Source organism: Chiloscyllium plagiosum, chromosome 19 (genome assembly GCF_004010195.1).
Source record: "Chiloscyllium plagiosum isolate BGI_BamShark_2017 chromosome 19, ASM401019v2, whole genome shotgun sequence".
In the NCBI taxonomy this organism is placed as follows: domain Eukaryota; kingdom Metazoa; phylum Chordata; class Chondrichthyes; order Orectolobiformes; family Hemiscylliidae; genus Chiloscyllium; species Chiloscyllium plagiosum.
In genome coordinates, this window is record NC_057728.1 from 36,752,835 (window position 1) to 36,771,595 (window position 18,761).

At 42.9% G+C, this 18,761-nt stretch overlaps 1 protein-coding gene and 1 long non-coding RNA gene across 10 annotated transcripts in view; one reads left to right on the forward strand and one right to left on the reverse strand.

Moving 5' to 3' along the window:
- LOC122559687 (suppressor of tumorigenicity 7 protein homolog) overlaps positions 1–18,761 on the forward strand; it is a 202,549-nt gene that overhangs the window by 2,605 nt on the left and 181,183 nt on the right. The window lies entirely within an intron of this gene.
- Positions 7,733–16,937, reverse strand: LOC122559688. Its single transcript, XR_006314506.1, has 3 exons — positions 16,551–16,937; positions 11,595–12,047; positions 7,733–7,836 (listed from the first exon to the last, which is right to left on the reverse strand). It is a non-coding gene; the product is annotated as an uncharacterized LOC122559688 (long non-coding RNA).

Here is an 18,761-nt window from a genome sequence, read left to right on the forward strand (position 1 = left end):
AGGCAGCATCCAGGGAACAGGAGAATCGACGTTTCGGGCATAAGCCCTTCTTCGATTCTCCTGTTCCCTAGATGCTGCCTAACCTGCTGCGCTTTTCCAGCAACACATTTTCAGCTCTGATCTCCAGCATCTGCAGACCTCACTTTCTCCTCCTTTTGTACATACAACATTGAAAGATGAAGAATACTACAATTGTTACAATTCCATTTAAAATTGATTTGCCAATGAATACTCATATTTAATATTTTCTGGTTAAATCACTTAAATTAAAACAATGCTCAGTAATTGAATGGTACTTTTCTCAAAGCTAATTTAAATACGTTTCGCTAATCAAAATGAAGGGTGAAAATTGTTTTGTATATGTATTTCTCATGTATGATTCCACATTACGTTTTGATGTATTATGTTCTATGATGATCCTTCCAGCATGTTGAATCATATAACCATTGTCAATTATGTCATGGAAAAAGGCCATGTAATCCGCTGAGTCCATTCCAACACAGGTGAGGCCATCCAGCTAAGTTTCAGTTTCCATCTTTTGGTCGACGGCCTTGTCAATTGAAGCAGCTCAGTTACCTTTTTAATGTTACAATAATTTTGGCCTCTCCCACGCCATCAGAACTGAGTTCCAGTTCCCCAGCAAGCTCTCAGTGAAAAGAAATTCTCCTTGAATCATCTGTAAACCTTCGATCTCTTACCCGCAATCTAGTAATGGACCTTTCAACCAAAGGCAATAGAGTCTTCCTATCCTCTCGATGTGGAGCCCTTGCAATTCATTCCCCATTCCAAATTGGACCTTTATTGCTGTTCTTTCACTTCTGCTGCACCAAAGTCTGGAACTCTCTGTCTAATAGTGTGTGTATACCAGAAATACTACAGCACATCAAGAAGGCAGTCCACTGTCTCCTTCTGAAAGGATGGGCAATAAGTGGTGACTTTGCTGGCAATGCTCACATCTCAAGAATGAATATAAGCAAAATGTTATGTCTGGATCTGGTCAGACTCTCCTCAAACACGGCATTCAGTTCTGTTTAGACTCGCCCTGAACACTGGTTCCAGATCTGTTCAAGCCTACCCCAGTGCTGTGTCCAGTTCAGATGAGACTAACCTGAGCACTGTGTCCAGCTCTGCTTACAGAGACACAGATACTTGATTACTGGAGGCAAAACTAGGCACAACCATGGAGCTAAAGTCTAGTGACAGGAGTTATGAGGAAAGACTGGAGAAACTTGTGCTTGTCCACTGGGAAAGGCAGCAAGTAAGTGCTGATCTTGAAAGAGTATCTTTAGAACTTTAGATGGAAAGAATTGGGGTAATAGGTTAATTCTCTGTCTGTCAGACTGTGACAAGTGATGTTCATCAGGTTATATATACTGGAGTCTCAGCTTTTCACCATCAATGCTAAGAGGCATACTTCGGTTATCTGGATGGGAGCAGAATGTTATAAAAGAATGTAGAAGTTAGGTGAATGGATAAAACTATAGCAGATACAGTTTAACATGGAGAACTGTGAAGTTCTATTTTGGATTTGAAAGATATGAGTCAGACTAATTTCTTTATGTGAAACGACTGACCAAAAACTACACCAAAAGCTACTGCAAAGTTATGAAAAGAATTAGAAGCATATGATAAATGTAGGTCTTTATCTCATAGACAGGGCAGAAGTGGTTGCTGCTGGAGTTTAGAGTTAAGATAAAGAGCGGCGGAGGCTGAGAGGTGATCTTATAGAGGTTTACAAAATTGAGGGGCATGGATAGGTTAAATAGGCAAAGTCTTTTCCCTGGGGGGAGGGAGTCCAGAGGCATAGGTTTAGGGTGAGAGGGGAAAGACATAAAAGAGGCCTAAGGGGCACCTTTTTCATGCAGAGGGTGGTACATGTATGGAATGAGCTGCCAGAGGAAGTGGTGGAGGCTGGTACAATTGCAACATTTAAGAGGCATTTGGATGGGTATATGAATAGGAAGGGTTTGGAGGGATATGGGCGGGGGGGGGGGGGGGAGGGGGGGGGGGAGGTAGCTGAGAATGCAATATGTGGATGGAGTTGGGGTGAAGGTGATAGGAGGGTGGAAGGGATAGGTAGGAAGGAAGTTTGACAGGTGCGACAGGTTATGAGGATGGTGCTGAGCTGGAAGGTTGGAACTGGGTGAAGTGGGGATAGGGGAAATGAGGAAACTGGTGAAGTCAATATTGATGCCAGGGGGTTGAAAGATCCCGAGGCGGAAGATGAGGCGATCTTCCTCCAGGCTTGTCGGGTGGTGAGGGAGTGGTGGTGGAGGAGGCCCAGGACCCTCATGTCCTCGGCAGAGTGGGAAGGTGAGTTGAAATGTTCCACCATGAGGAAGTGGGGTTAATTGGTGCGGGTAACCCGCAGGTGTTCTCTGAAGCATACTGCGAGAAGGTGTCCAGTCTCCCTGAATGTAGAGGAGACCGCATTAGGAGCAACGGATACAATAAGTGACTCTTTATCTCATAGAGGTTGGTGTACAAAAGTGAGCAAGTGATGCTTTAGTTATACAGGTCCTTGGTCATGTCCCAACTAGAGTACAGTACTGCATTCAGTTTTGATCCCTGAACTGCAAGAATGATATATTGCCCTTTAGATATGTGCTAGAATGATGCTGATAAGATTAAATTATGAGGATAGTTTTCTGCATGTGTGAAATGAGAATAATGCTGATTGATGGCAAGAACCTATAGGTGGAGACTCGTACATATTTTTCTAATTAACTTGTTCAGAGATGTTATCATGCACCTCTGGAGCAGGCAAGACTTGAACTCCGATCTCCTGGCTTAGAGATTGGGTCATTACCACTGTGCGAAAGGGAGGACTGCAGATGCTGGATAGTAGCGTCGAGAGTGTCATGCTGGAAAAGCACAGCAGGTCAGGCAGCATCCGAGGAACAGGAGAATCAACATTATGGGCAAAATCCCTTCATCAGGATGCACACTACCACTGTGTGTCATATGTGAAGTTAAATAAATTTAGTATCACTAAAACGGAATGGATGGAATAAGGTATTATTAATGAGAATTGTATGTTCCTTTAAATGTACTGTTAACTAAAAGTCTTTGAGCTAGTTATTGAATTCTGATATAGGATCGACGAATTAACTCTGTTTCATTGTTCCAAAAGCAGTCTTGTGGCACAGTGGTAGTGTATTCCTACCTCGGAGCCAGAAGATTTGGGTTCATATCCTACTCCAAGGCATGATGACCAAGGAAGGTGTGTTCATAATGTTGTCAAATGGATTTAGTAAATCCTTCCTGTGACAGATGATAAAAGTAGGTGCGATTCCTGATCAGTCATGTGATGGAAAGATTGTTTGAGCGTTTACCATTACTCTCCATAGCTTCAGAACAGACCTTCTATGTAAAACTCAGACTCCTTTGGGAGCCTGTTGACTAGATGGCAGATTGAATCCAATTGGCATCAATAGAATCTGATCCCGACTACTATGGACCAGGCCAAACCCCTCAACATTTCAGTCGAGTAGCCCAGACCCTAACTTTGCCAGTTGTTTTAAGCAGGTGTGTAGTGGAAATTCCAGGTGTGATGCAGCTGGTCCAACCACTTAGTCTTACACAAAACAGAATTTATTTGAAAGCTTACCAAATGAAACTCAAACAAAAGGGAACAGATAACTTAACCTATCCAAAAACCCAACAGATTAATGATGCTGCTCCAAATGCTTGCAACAATCCCCATAAACACCCCTTGGCAAAAAAAAGGTAAAATGAAACTTGGAGTCTCACAGGAGAGATGTCGGAGAGAGGGAGGATCAGTATGGACCTGCTTTTTTGAGTCCAGCAGCTTCACACTGACTGCTTGCTAAAACCAAACCAAACCAGACAAAAGCTGAGCTGGGAGAACTGGCCACTCCCTTTTCATTGTGCAAGTGTTTTTTTTAAACTTAAACTTTTTTAAACTTCTTCAAGTAGATCAACCCCAAATATTTCAGAACCTGTGTCTTTACAACCTCCTGAGAAAGAAAACCCAAGAAGAACATAACCTTATTAAAGGAGCAGCATCATCAGACAACAGAATAGAATGAGGACCTGCCAACTTGCCCTACCTGCTGCTGCAGGGGGGGTGGGAATGGCTCAGAGATCAGGAATCTGAAGCTATTCCAAAAGTCCTTCTGCATGCAAATGAAGCTGCTCACCATCTGTTTATCCAAGATCCATTAACAAAAAGTAGCTGTCAGTCATAGAGTCATAAGCACGGAAACAGACCCTTCAGTCCAACTAATCCATACTGAACATAATCCCAAACTAAACTAGTCTAACCTGCCTGCTCCTGGCCGATGTACCTCCAAATCTTTCCTATTTGTTTACTTATCTAAGTGTCTTTCAAACATTGTGATTGTTCCTTTGTCCATTACTTCCTTAGGAAGCTCACTCCATGAGTGAACCACCCTCGAAGTAAAAAAAAACCCTTCACAACTTTATAAATTTCTCTTTGCTCACCTTAAAAATATACCTCTTTGTCTTGAAATTCCTCATCCTTGAGAAAAACACCTATCATTAACCCTCTCTATATCCCTCGGCTTTTATAAACCCTCATAAGGTCACCACTCAGCCCCCTATGCTCCAGTGAAAAAAGTTCTAGCCTATCAGTCTTTCTTTATAACTCAAAACTTCCATACCTGGCGACATCCTGGTAAATCTCTTCTGAGCCCTCTCCAGCTTAATAACATCCTGCCTATAATTCGCGACCAGAACTGGACAGAGTCATGGGTGATTCACCACAATAATGTTACCACTCCACTTTTATAAACGAAGTCAATTGTGGTAGTCAATGTTAGCTTGTCTTGTCAGGCTGCTTATCCAATATCCAATTTTCACTGGATAAAGATTGGAGAGACTAAACATCATCTTTGGTACACCTGCCATAAACCCCGTCACCCCACCATGAATTTGATTCCCCTCCCAGACAGTGTCATATTGAATCAGGTTTTCAGCACCTTTGGCATCTTAATTAACTCGAAAATAAATTTCCATCATCATATGTTCTCCCTTACAATCACCACCTCCTTTCATTTCCATCACATCTGCCTTAGTCTGTGCCTTAGCTTGTGCACTACTGAAATCCTCAGCTTTAACTTCATTACCCTCTTACTCTGTCATCCTCCACGCTCCAGAAGCAGCAGCTCTTTCTCACCTCTGCCACTGTAACCTAGCCTTGCTTACCTTGCTGTAGCAGCATGCAAACACCCTGTGTCAGAATGAAAATATTTGTCTGTGTTTTTATAACCCACCATCAGCTTTGCCCATGTTTATTTGTTAAACAAACTCTGTTTCATGTGTATTTGTTATCTGGAGTTTGTTTGGAAAAAGTTGTAAAGCCTGTTATTCACCTGGTCTTTACACTGTGTGGAATGCCCTTTGTAAAAGCAGTTACGTATGATATTGAAACAGTTTGTTTTCTATAAGAAATGGCTGTAGTAAGCATTCGAAAGCTATTTATGCTTGCACATTTGATTCATTTTTTTGTGTTCAAGAAACTCTTGAAGCTCACTTGTGCACTTAATAAATTTTGACTAATATGCTTCACCTTCTTGTGACTCTGATAAAGCAAAGTACACCTCATAGTGCATTATCTTCCACAGAAACACACCATTTTGATATCTACCTCTTTACTGATTTATCCTGTGGAGTGCTGTTTACTGTGTTCTTCAAGTATTTAGAATATCCTTTGGATAGATTTCACTATTAATAAGCATTTAAATGAACTTTCAGGTAATTAAAACTGGAGGCGATTATGACTGAATTAGTCTAAAATGCAGAATGTGTAAAGTGAATGATTCGTCTTGACTTCTGTATGAAGTACCCAAAATCACTGATACCAATCTTCACCCAATTCAATTCACTCCCTGTGATAACAGGAAATGGACATCAATAGTACAGGACCAGCCATTATAAATACTATGGGTACAGCAACAGGTCAGAGGTTAGGAATTCTATGATGATTAATTTACCTCCTATCTCCCCAAAGCCTGTCCACCATCTCCAAGTCACCAGTGAGGAGTGTGATGGAATACTTCTCATTTGCCTGTGTATGTGGAGGTCCAACAACACTCAAAAGCATTTGAGACAAAGCAAACTGTTTAATTGGCACTACATCCATCACATTTTAGTATTTCCTCCCTCCATACAGTGGCAGAAGTATGTACCATCTGCACGATGCACTGCAGTAACTCGTCAAGGCACTTTCAACAGATCTGTGACCTCCCTCACCTAAAAGGTAGATGCTTGAGAACAGCACCACTTGCAAATTCCCCTCCAAGCCCACATTACACTGACTTGGAACTATATTGCCAATCCTTCACTGTTGCTGGGTCAAAAATCCTGGAACTCTCCTCCTAACAGCGCTGTGGATGTACCTGCCAGATGGACTGCAATAGGGCAAGAAGGTGGCTTACTATGACTATTAAAAATGAACAATCATTGCTGTCCAAGACACAGACATCCACATATCTTAAATGAATATATTTTTAAAAATTGTAAACAAATCCAAATGTTGGGGGAAGTGGGGATGGAATGCTTACGTCTGATCGAGTAGCTGGGCAACTATGAATGATGTAGAAAGAATTTGTTATTGGACAAAAAGTGAAAAACCTCCTACAGTTAGGTACAATGAATAACAAAAATGGAAGCTGCTTTGTGAATCATGTTCAGAATAGAGTGATGCTGGAAAAGCACAGCAGGCCAGGCAGCATCCGTGGAGTGGGATGCTGTCTGACCAGCTGTACTTTTCCAGCACCACTCTAATCTAGACTCTGATTTTCAGCATCTGCAGTCCTCACTTTTGCCTAGCGAATCATGTTCAGTTAATGTGCTGTGAGACTTTCAAAGAGATCTAAACGTAACAATTTATCAGCAGTGTAAATATGGGTTGAATTATCATAGCAATTCAGTATTGTAAAAGGCTAAAGCTGTCCACTGCTCGAGTCAGGATGCATCTTGGGTTCTATAGCCCTTCATGATACTGAGCAAAGAAGATCTCGCAGTGTGGGAGATGTTTTAAAGGAGACCAATTCCTTTGTAACTGGAATGCTGTGAATGAGAGGGGCTAATCCATAATCTATTTATCATCATACCATTAATGCAGGACAATGGGACAGATGTACAAGCTTGTAAAAGGCTGTAGAAAAACAAAACCTGTAAACACACTTTGGAGTTCAGAACTGTTGATCGCTTGGGGACATTGTTTCTCCCAAACATCCACATTCTGCTTGTGATCTGATTCAGTATCTCTTCAAAGAGAGATGTAGCAGATAGTCTCAAGATTTTAAAGTCATGGACCTGAAATGTTAACTTTGTCCCCAACTCCATATATGCTGCCAAACGTATTGAGTTTGCAACATTTTCTGCTTTTGTTTATGAATTTTGAGTGATATTCATCCACTGCGCTGCGCCCAGAGGGGATTGTTGGGAAGGCAGCAGGACCTTATTATACCCTCTCAATCATCAAATGACCCCTCCTGCCAAATACAAAGAACAAGCTGGAAAGTACTTAAGTAAATAATCAGGAGATGGTTAAGTGGTAAAAGTGATATTTGCAAAAGGCAGTAGAAAATTTGATGAGGAAAATCAAAGAAAATAAAGACAATTAAGAAGACATTTTACTGTGAATGGCTAAAGATTTGAGGGTTATAATGCAGGTAGAAAGGGAAGCAGAAACAATTATTAGAGTAGCACTGGCTCCAGGAATGTGACAGATTGGGAAAGCAGCAACACCAAATGTGAAGACTATCCCATCAATACAACATTCCCGTTAGAGTCCTCACAGAACAACAAATTCCTTTCCTCCTCATAGAACACCAGCAGTTTTATCTGAAAATAAGGAGAATATTATTATTAAGATTTGAATTTATTAAAATCTGTATCAAGTAGAGGACTTTATTTTAGATGAGATGCTGCTTGGTAATGTATTGAACATTTTTGGAAGTAATGTGCAAGAGTCGGAGAGGTCAGAATGCATATCTTTGAGGAATGGAAGGGACAAGCAACACTGCTCAGAATTGTAGTTATGAACAGAAGGATACACTCGACAAAGCAGTTACCATAGTCTGTACTTGGTTTAGCCTTAATAGCAAATACGTGAGCTGCCAGAGGAAGTGGTGGAGGCTGGTACAATTGCAACATTTAAGAGGCATTTGGATAGGTATATGAATAGGAAGGATTTAGAGGGGTATGGGCCGAGTGCTGGCAGGTGGAACTAGATCGGGTTGGGATATCTGGTCTGCATGGACGGGTTGGACCAAAGGGTCTGATTCCATGCTGTCCATCTCTAAGACTGACGTTATGGAAGCCAAACAGAGATTAGGCAACCACTTTGCAGTAGATCTTCATTCTGTTTGTTTTTCCTTTTAAGCAATTCTGCACAATCATATCAAATTAGAAGCAGAAAATAATTCAAATATGATATGGATTAAATTCTTGTCAGTGTAACTGGTATGTATAAAGTAAGAACTATATATTGCAGCTTGTCTTTTTCATTATCCTGAACCAATCCCAACAAGTTTGCTCAAAGCAGTTCTTTACGTTTCGTCATTTCTATATCGTACATCTTCCAAGAAAGCAATTTTTTTCTCTATTACCTCTTCTTTACAGAGAGATAAAGACACCGTCGTGAATTTTTATCCTACCACTCAGAGATACAGTGAGTTAGTACAACTGGAACTTAACTACCTTCTGTGGGTCAGGGAACATCCTTTAATCAAGCTGAGCCTGCAAATAAAATTGATCATCAGTATATTTCAGTTTATCAGTCAATGTGTACCTTATAATAAAGGAAATTCAGCTGTTTGAACATTCTGACCTTAGGTTACTCATTCGCTGGCAGAGTCAGAGAGTCATAGAGATGTACAGCATGGAAACAGACCCTTCGGTCCAACCAGTCCATGTCGACCAGATATCCCAACCCAAACTAGTCCCGAGTCATCTTGTGAGTTTCTAAGATCCATGGAGATGATGACTCGCCTTCAGTAATTAAATTAGGAACAGAATGAGATTAAGCAGCTATTATAAAAGACAAAGGAGGCAGAAAGCCAAGCAGAAGTATTTTCACTATCAAGTACTTCCCCATACATAATTTAAGAAGATTAGATCCAATTAGGAGACATCTTTAGTGACATATCTTATTTAGATTATAAAGCATCCATTTGAACAGTGAGCTACATGGATTACGTATGGAATTTGGATCCATTATCTAACATTTCCATACCTTTTAACCTAACCATCCTGGTTGGAGGAGATCTCAGGTGCCGAAATACAAAAGTGTTGGATGGGCCTGAGCTGGTCAGTGAGGCATTGAACAATGACTAAGTTGCAAATGTGTTTGCTCACAAGTATATAGATGAAGGACAGTACAGAATGGGTAGAAAAACTTCGAGAAAGATAGGGAAAGAAGCCACAAATGGCATCTATATTCACTGAAGTGTATTTCAGATTTTACAACAGGAGTTTAAAGTGTTAGGCACCAAGTTGATAACAGTACCTCAGTGACTTGTACTGGATATTTAGCATGATAATATGAGCAAAGGGAAGTGGATGAATCAGACTTAGTGGATAAGACACTAAGCCTGAGGCTGCTGAAAAAAATCGAAAAGGAGTTAACAAAAGCTTTGATCACAGTTTTTAAAAGTCCTTAAATAAGCAAATTATGTGAAGGAGAGTGCATCTGCAGTCATTGTTTTTACCTAGTTGATTTTAACCTACTGTGAATCCTCTTGCAAGGATGCCTGCCTTGAAGAAGTTTTCCTCCTCTCTCTACAAGAATTTCTCCCACTGCAACTCCCAGGTCATTTCCTCTGCCCTGAAGCTCTTCAGCCATGTCCTAAAACAAACTCGCCGCCTCAGAATGCATCAATGTGGACTTCAACAGTTTCTTCATTTCCCCTTCTCCCACCTCACTCCAGTTCCAAACTTCCAGCTCAGCACTGTCCCCATGATTTGTCCTACCTGCCCGTCTTCTTTTCCACCTATCCACTCCCCTCTCCCCCCTAACCTATCACCTTCATCCCCTCCCCCACTCACCTATTGTATGCTATGCTACTTTCTCCCCTCCCCCACCCTCCTCTCATTTATCTCTCCACCCTTCAGGCTCTCTGCCTGTATTCCTGATGAAGGGCTTTTGCCCGAAACATCGATTTTACTGCTCCTCGGATGCTGCCTGAACTGCTGTGCTTTTCCAGCACCACTCTAATCTAATCTCATTGAATGGCAGAGCAGAGTTGATGGGTCAAATAGCCTACTTCTGTTGCCTCTGTGAGATTATAAGAGGAGCAGCAGTAGGCCATTCAGCCCATCCAGACTGCTCTGCCATTCAGTAAGATCATGTCTGATCTGATAATCTTCAACTCATCTTCCTATCTTTTTTCCTTAATCCTTGATTCCTTTACTGATTAAAAGTCTGACTACATCAGCCTTCAGTATACTTAATGACCCAACCTTGACAACCTCTAGATACATAGAGACATACAGCGCAGACCCATCGGGTCTGCATCAACATAACTACCATTAAACTTACACTACTCCCAATTTCTTGCACTTGTCCCATATCCTTTCATGTTATGATATTTGAAGTGCTCATCCAAATATTTTTTAAAGGTTGTCAGGTTTCTGGCCTCCACTACTTTTCTAGGAAATGCATTCCAGATTCCCACCACCTGCTGAGTGAAAAAGTTTTTTTCTCCAAATCCCCTCTGAATCTCCTGCCCCTTAACCTAAAACTATGCCCTCATGTGATTGAGGCCTCAACCCAGAGGATTTACTGTTCTCTGTTTGCCCTGTCCATACTTCATAATCTTGTACATCTCAACCATCTTATCCCTCAGGCTTCTCTGCAATTGGGCAGCATGGTGGCTCAGCGATTAGCAGTGCTGCCTTACAGTACCAGGGTCCCAGGTTCAATTCCAGCCTCGGGTGCTGTGTGTGGAGTTTGTACATTCTTGCTGTGTCTGCATGGGTTTCCTCCGGGTGCTCTGATTTCCTCCCACAGTCCAAAGGTATGCAGGTCAGGTAAATTGGCCATGTTAAATTGCCCATAGTGCTAGGTGTGTTAGTCAGAGGGGAGTGGGTCTGGGTGGGTTACTCTTCGGAGGGTCGGTGTGGACTTGTTGGGCTGAAGGGCCTGTTTCCACACTGTAGGGAATCTAATCATAAAGAAAACAATCTCTCCTTATTGCTCAATTGCTCTAACCAGGCAATATCCTGGAGACCTTCTCTGTACTCCCTCTCGTGGTATCACATCCTTCCTATTGTGAGGTGACCAGAACTGCATCCAGTACTCCAGATGCAGCCTAACCAATGCTCTGTACAACTCCAACACTACTTCCCTGTTCTTATATTCCATGTCGTGAGAGATGAAAGCAACTGTCCCATACACCTTCTTAACTATCCTAGTTGCATGCTCTGCTGACTTCAGGGACCTTTGAATAATTCTCCCAAGATCACTGTGTTCCTCTGAGCTACCCAGTGTCTTGCCATTCATTAAACACTCTCTCATTTTATTCCCTAATCCAAAGTGTATCACCTCACACTTATCAGGGTAAAATACCACCAGCCACTGCTCTGCCCATCTGACTGACCTCGTTCCTGCAACAGCTCCTGTCTATTCTGGATGCACCTATTCTCGCCGGTGCGCCTGGTCTTGCCGATGCTCCAGTTCCTGCTGGTGTTCCAGCAATTCCTTTGCTCTTGTTCCTGGTGGTGTTGGCATTTCCTGCTGATGATTGTGATCCTGCTGGTAATCTAGTTCCTGCTGATGAGCATGATCCTGCTTGTAATTCTGTTCCTGCTGATGCTCCTGATCCTGTTGATGATCCAGTTCCTGCTGGTAATCTAGTTCCTGCTGATGATCCTGATCCTGCTGGTAATTCAGTTCCTGCTGCTGCTCCTGTTCCTGTTGGAGAATGTCAAATAACTGAAGAAAGCAGTGTGAAGTTTCACTACTCATTGATACATTTCCCTGCTGTGCTTGCAGTCCCCTCTTTTGCTCCGTGCTCTTGCCTTGCTTCAACTGACTAGGAAATTCCGGAAACCTGTGGGTATACAGTTAAATTTTAAAAGCCTTGTTATTATTGCTGTAATTGAGCAATTAACAGATTGAAATCAACAACTCACCTCTCCTGAGGGACTGCTTCACACACAAATAGCGGGAGCTGGCTTCCTGAATGCCATCCACTTTCCCTGGTTTTAAATCACCCCTCCCTGTCCCAAAACCAAGCAATCCTGCACAGTGGTACAAATGTTTATGAAAGTAGACCGATTTAAAAAAAACTTTGTATTTTGCATTTTTTTATAATGCCTCTGTGAAACCCCTTGGCACCTATTTTTACATTAAAGGTGAAGCATCACTGCAAGCATTTGTTTACGAATATATACATAGAGGGCAAAGAGTGAAAAATAATAATTTGCACGATACATTGGCCAGGCCATATTTGGATTGTTGTGTGCCATTTTTATAAAGGGCATTAAAGTTGCAAAGCATAGAGCATTGGAGGCTGAGGGGTGACCTCATAGAGGTTTGTAAAATCATGAGGGGCATGGATTGGATAAATAGACAAAGTCTTTTCCATGGGGTCGGGGAGTCCAGAACTAGAGGGCATAGGTTTAGAGTGAGAGGGGAAAGATTTAATAGGGACCTAAGGGACAACCTTTTCACACAGAGGGTGGTGCCTGTATGGAATGAGCTGCCAGAGGAAGTGGTGGAGGCTAGTACGATTTAAAAAGCATCTGGATGGGTAAATGAATAAGAAAGGTTTAGAGGGATGTGGGCCAAGTGCTGGGAAATGGGACTAGATTAGGTTGGGTTATCTGGTCAGTGTGGACGAGTTGGACCGAAGGGTCTGTTTCCATGCTGTACATCTCTATGACTCTATGAACTCATCACAACAATGCCAAAGTATAAGACCTATAATTGCAAGGAGGTTTTAAGATCCTGAAAGTGGAGTTTTAAGAGGTTTTTATGACTTAGTTTGTGGGACACTGTCCCTTTATGACATTACAGAAACAATTTAGCAATAAGATCAAAGTTTATTCAATAAGTCAGAACATGCAGTGTGCAGTAATTAAAGATTTTTAATAAATTCGTAACTTATGATTTGAAGCAAGTGTCTTCACACAGTCCTTTCATTATGTAAATTACTAACCAATAAAATTCCTGTGGTTTTTTTAAAAAACATCATCACAGGGATGTGAGCATTGCTGGCATGGCCAACATTTATCTTCCTTGGGAAGGTGATGAACTATCTTTTTGAACCACTGAAGACCATTTAGTCTGAGCACATCAGAGTGTTGTTAGGGAGGGATCTAATCTAACAACATTGAGGGAGCAGTGATATACTGCACCATCTTATAGGTGCTTGAACGCTGTGGGCTACTGTGAGAAATCTGGGAGAATTACGTGAGAAGTAAAGTGAAGCCCAACTCATAACTCTACTAGGAGTTCCAGATGTTGAGATGGGTAATGCTGAGATACCTATTAAGGGGGATTAATTGCGTTTTTTCAGCCTAATTAGGTAGAGTGCTTACCTCTTTAAGATGTAGCCTGTCATCCTACATCGTGTCACAAGCTAATTAGATGCCAAGAACACTCGAAATGGAAGTCTGAGTGAGTACCTGGCAACTCCAGCTAGCTGCCTGCTTCTCAGGACCTGTACCTTGGGTATCTGGGACCAGAAACTTAGGACACAACCCATGGGCAATGGCTACACGTATCCCATATCCATGGACCTTGGCCTTGGATACCCTCTGCTTCATCATGGCATATCTTCAAACCACTTAAAGGATGCTTCTGCATTCTAAAGCCGCAGCTCAGGGCACACCGGCAACTCTCATTGAAAGACTGGTGCAGGGACAGGCAGCCAGCTAATGGCTTAGACTAGGCCGTGTCTTGGTGCTCATTCACTTTGTGCCTATCTGGATACTTGCATCATCCTTGTCTTGCTTTTTTGTGCTTTGCACTCTTAGCCAGAACTACCTGCTTTGTAGTACGACTGCTGTGCCTTGCTATTTTCACACAGGCACAAAGCTGGGGAGCTTGTTGTGGTTGTCAGCAGGCCTCTGTCAAGTCAAAGGAAACAGCTTTCAGTCAGGGGACCCCAGCAAGGGCAGGCTCAGAAATTAATCGAAGGGCAGCATGGTGGCTCAGTGGTTAGCACTGCTGCCTCACAGTGCCAGGGACCTGGGTTCGATTCCAGCTTTGGGCGATTGTCAGTGTAGAGTTCGCACGTTTTCCTCATGTCTGCATAGGTTTCCTGCGGGTGCTCCAGGTTCCTCCCACAATCCAAAGATGTGCAGGTTAAGTGAATTGGCCAAGCTAAATTGCCAATAGTATTCAGAGAATATGTAGCTTACTTGCAAGAGTCAGGATAAATGTAGAGGAATAGGGTAGGGGAATGGGTCTGGGTGGGTTACTCTTCGGAGGGTCAGTGTGGACTTGTCGGGCCGAAGGACCTGTCTCCACACTGTAGGGATTCTAAGACTTTCTAAGTCTTGAGCATCATTAGTCAGCTACTTGGGATGGTCAGGGTCAGTATCCTCTCAGTGCAAGAGGTGAGGAGCTGAATGTTGGGCAGGTCGCCGTCTTTCTTTGCTCTTTCTGCCCTCCTGTGGGTTGTTTTCGCCTATAATGAGAGGTGTTAAGTGCGATGAAAGTGGCTGGTATAGCTGTTGCTGCTGGTAGAGGTGGGGGGACAATTTGGTCTGAGCAAGTTAATAGGCAGCGCAGAGACCGTGCAAGGCTATTGGAATGAGGGAGGGTGACAGTGAGTGAGGGAAGATGTTGCATGTAATAGTGAGAGTGATAGAGCATCATCTTTGGTGAGAGGCCTTTGCAGTTGTAGAGAGAGAATGATGCATGTATGCTGGCAGATCCAAGAAGGTTATTGACCTTCTTCCTACAGTGCTGTGCTTTCCCTGAGATGGCTGAGACTACACTGAGCTGGATGGCAATCTTGGACTAGGCTGGTGTTGTGGCCACCTCTAGCAGTTCAGGGGGACGGACCTCCGGTGTCTGTCCACAAAGCAAGGCACCAAATTCCACATCTCTACCACATGCAGGCAACTGTCACAAACCATACAGGGCAGCTCCAGACTGACAGTGCTTGTGGGGTATGCAGTGGCCTTTCAAAGATGATGCAATTGACAATGGTGCAAGGCCAAGTTCTGGGATATCCACGTGATGGTGAGTTCTTCCAGATGCAGTGCATGGGAGAATTGGGCTAGCATCAGACAAGAGGGACAGAATAGACAGTTAATGATACACATTTGGGATGATACTGTGAGGGAAAACTCCCTGAACTTCACAGGGAGAAACCGTCCATGAAACTTGTTGGAAGAAGGTCAATAACCTTCTTGGATCTGCAACACCTTACCTCACTCACTATCACCCACCCTCATTCCAACAGTCTTGCATGGTCTCTGTGCTGCCTATTCACTTGCTCAGGCAACCCCCCCCCCCCCCAGCCACACTACCACCATCACCTACACCAGCAAATACTCACTGAACTAAATTGTCAAGATCCAGCCCTACATTCAAAGTCAGATTGGTCTGTGATCTGGAGGGAAGGATGGAGGTGGTGGTGTTTATATTCATCTGCTGACCTGTCCTCCTAGATGGAAGTTGTTGATTTGGTCAGTGCTGTCAAATGGACTTTGGTGAATTACTGCAGTGCATCTTAAAGGTGCACACACTGGTGCGGTTGTGAGCCAGTGGTGGAAGGAGTGAATGCTTTAAGATGGTGACAATGATCAAGTGGGCTACTCTGGTCTTGGATGATGTTAGACTTCCCGAGTGAGTTGCACAGAGGCTGCCACACCTGCTGAGCCTTTCCAGAAATTTCTGTTTTTGTTGGAGCTGCACTCACCCAGAGAAATGGAGAGTATTTGTTTGCATTCCTGACTGTTAGCTAGTGGACAAGCTCAGGGAAATAAGGAGATGAATTAGCCACCACACAATTACTAGCCTCTGACCTATTCTTGCAGTCACAGCATTAAAATGGCTGGTCCAGTTCCGTTTCTGATCATTGATAATGCAAGGATGTTGATAGTAGGGGGAATCAGCAATGGAAATATCATCGAATGTTATGGGCTGTTGGTTAAATTCTCCAGTAAAAGAAAATACCCCGGCATTTGAAACCTGATACAAATATAGAGAAAACTCGGCTAGTCTTATTTGGGGAGAAAAACAGAGTTAACATTTCAAATCCTGTATGACACTTCTTTAGAACTTCAAGTTCTGAATTGGACTCAAATTGTTAACTCTGTTTCTCTCTCCAGATCTGCTGAGTTTCTCTAGCATTCTCTGTGGTTAAGTTGTATCTTGTTGGATATAGAACAGTCTTTCAAGTAGCCTTTATTGCCATGTATACTCAAATGAGTGCAATGACAAGTTTGTAATGTCGCCATCTTAGGTACAGGGTACCTAGGTACAGATACTGTAAGTGTAATAACAGAATTGAAATAGTAAAAAGAAGACTAGCATGGGAATACAGAGTTTAAACAGTTCAGAATAATAATAAAAGTCTCTTTAAAGTACTCACGTTATAGTCCTTTCTCACTGTGCCAGCCTTCAAAACACAAGGTCTTGCTACCTCACGTGCTGGCCTCTGTCCCAGACTCACCCCCAGGACATCCTCTGCTCCCACTCCGGGCTCCAGCTATGAGACAACTCCTAGCTTGGCCTGTGCTCCCTCTGCTCCCACTCCAGGCTCCAGCCATGACTCAGCTCCCAGCTTGGCCTGCACTCCCTCCTCCCAGCTCCAGGCCTGAGCCACGACTCAGCTCCCAGCTTGGGCTGCACTCCCTCTGCTCCTGCTCCGGGCTCCAGTCATGAGATAGGCCAAGATGGGAGCTACACTCCCTCTGCTTCTGCTCCAGGCTCCAGCCATGACTCAGCTCCCAGCTCGGCCTGCACTCCCTCTACTCCCTGCTGCCTCTGGGCACGGTCTGCTCTTGGTTACAGGAGTTGCGAATGGCACTAAATGTTACGCAACATCAACCATTGCTGAACATGCCAAATTCTGACCTTATGATAGAGGGGTGGTTGTTGATGAAGCAACTCGAGGTGGTTGGGCCGACGACACTACCCTGAGGAGCACCTCGAGTGATTTCTTCCAATTATAGAATTTTATACACCGGTGGGAATGAATGATGGAGTGTGAATTTGGCTCCAGACCCAGCCTGTCCCACTGATAAATCTCAAAACAGGATTCCGAGCATGATAACAGCTTCTGTAAAACTCTCAGTTGTCTTTCACTGACTGAGTACCGAATTAGTCTTACACATGAATTGTTGATGAGACTCAGAAGAGTGTACCGCAAAGTGATATTTTGACCCCCACATTTCCCTGGATAGAAACTGGCAATCATGCAGTAAGTTTAAAAATGTGTTGCTGGAAAAGCGCAGCAGGTCAGGCAGCATCAAAGGAACAGGAAAATCGACGTTTCGGGCATAAGTCCTTCTTCAGGAAAGAAGAAGGGCTTATGCCTGAAACGTCGATTCTCCTGTTCCTTTGATGCTGCCTGACCTGCTGTGCTTTTCCAGCAACACATTTTTAAGCTCTGACCTCCAGCATCTGCAGTCCTCACTTTCTCCTAATCATGCAGCAAGTGCCTGTTAGTCCTTGTTAGTTGCCACGTACCTCACAGCGATTCAGCTTCTGAGGTTGCTGGAAATCTGCCACCGACATAACTGGGATGTTTTGTGGTCTCGTTGCACTGTACATGCTTGTGTGCTTTTTAAAAAGACATATACTGGTTCTTTAAGCTAATGGATATCATGGCTACCTCAGAATTGCTGCTTAGCAGCAGTCGTGTTTCAGTGGGAAGTCACATGTAGTTCTCTGAGGATTACAGCAGCATCCACAAAAAGGGCATTTTCAAGTTGTAACTGAAAATCCAGAGTAGATAAATATTTTCATTCTTAATGTTCTAGAAATTTAGTATTTTGAAGATTGTCCCTAGTGCATCAGTGTGTTGTGCAGTAACACTGAGCTTTTTGTGCCAGGAAAGCCTGTGTTAAGTTTGTGCTCTGTATTGGGTTTACCAGTCTTAGCTGGTAGTGGTGTGTTCATTGGCTTCTGTCTTCCCTTTTTTGGAGTGGGGGAGGAAAACCAATAGGATTCCTTTGTTTTAATCGCTGTATGATAATGAATACACCTTTCAATTTTCCTTTTGCTGTTCACAGCCGGTTTGTTTAAGTCTGTGAGTCCTTCGTTTTCTTTTGCATGCTCAGTAACTTGAAGTCCAATATATGTTTGGCTTATGTGGGACTTTTCAGGTTGCCATGTGGTCACACAGCTCAGAGGGAACATTACCCAAACTTTGGAGGATTAGACGTTGATGTCAGGTAGGGACATGTAGACATGTGATGCAATTCGTGGTTAAATAATCTACCCGCATTAGCTGTCTAAGATGGTATCTGTGAGTTAAAAGATGCAGAAAAAAAACTAATCTCTCCTTTTTTAAAAATACATTATCTGTATTACTGTAAAATTTAGTGTACATTATCTATGACTCAATGTTCAACTATTTGCTGGCTTGGCATTGGACATTTTGCTTTGAGATACATTTAATATTAAAACTGTCGATGTAAGTATCTAAAATAGAAATCTCATGTTTCAGCCATTGCCTATAAAATTGTAGTTACGGTCCCTCACCAGTGGATGGTGGTGTGAAGAGATTTTCTTAGGTCACTCTCAATTGCCATTTTGTATGTTATAAACTTTGTATTTATCCAGTGAGCGTGGAAAA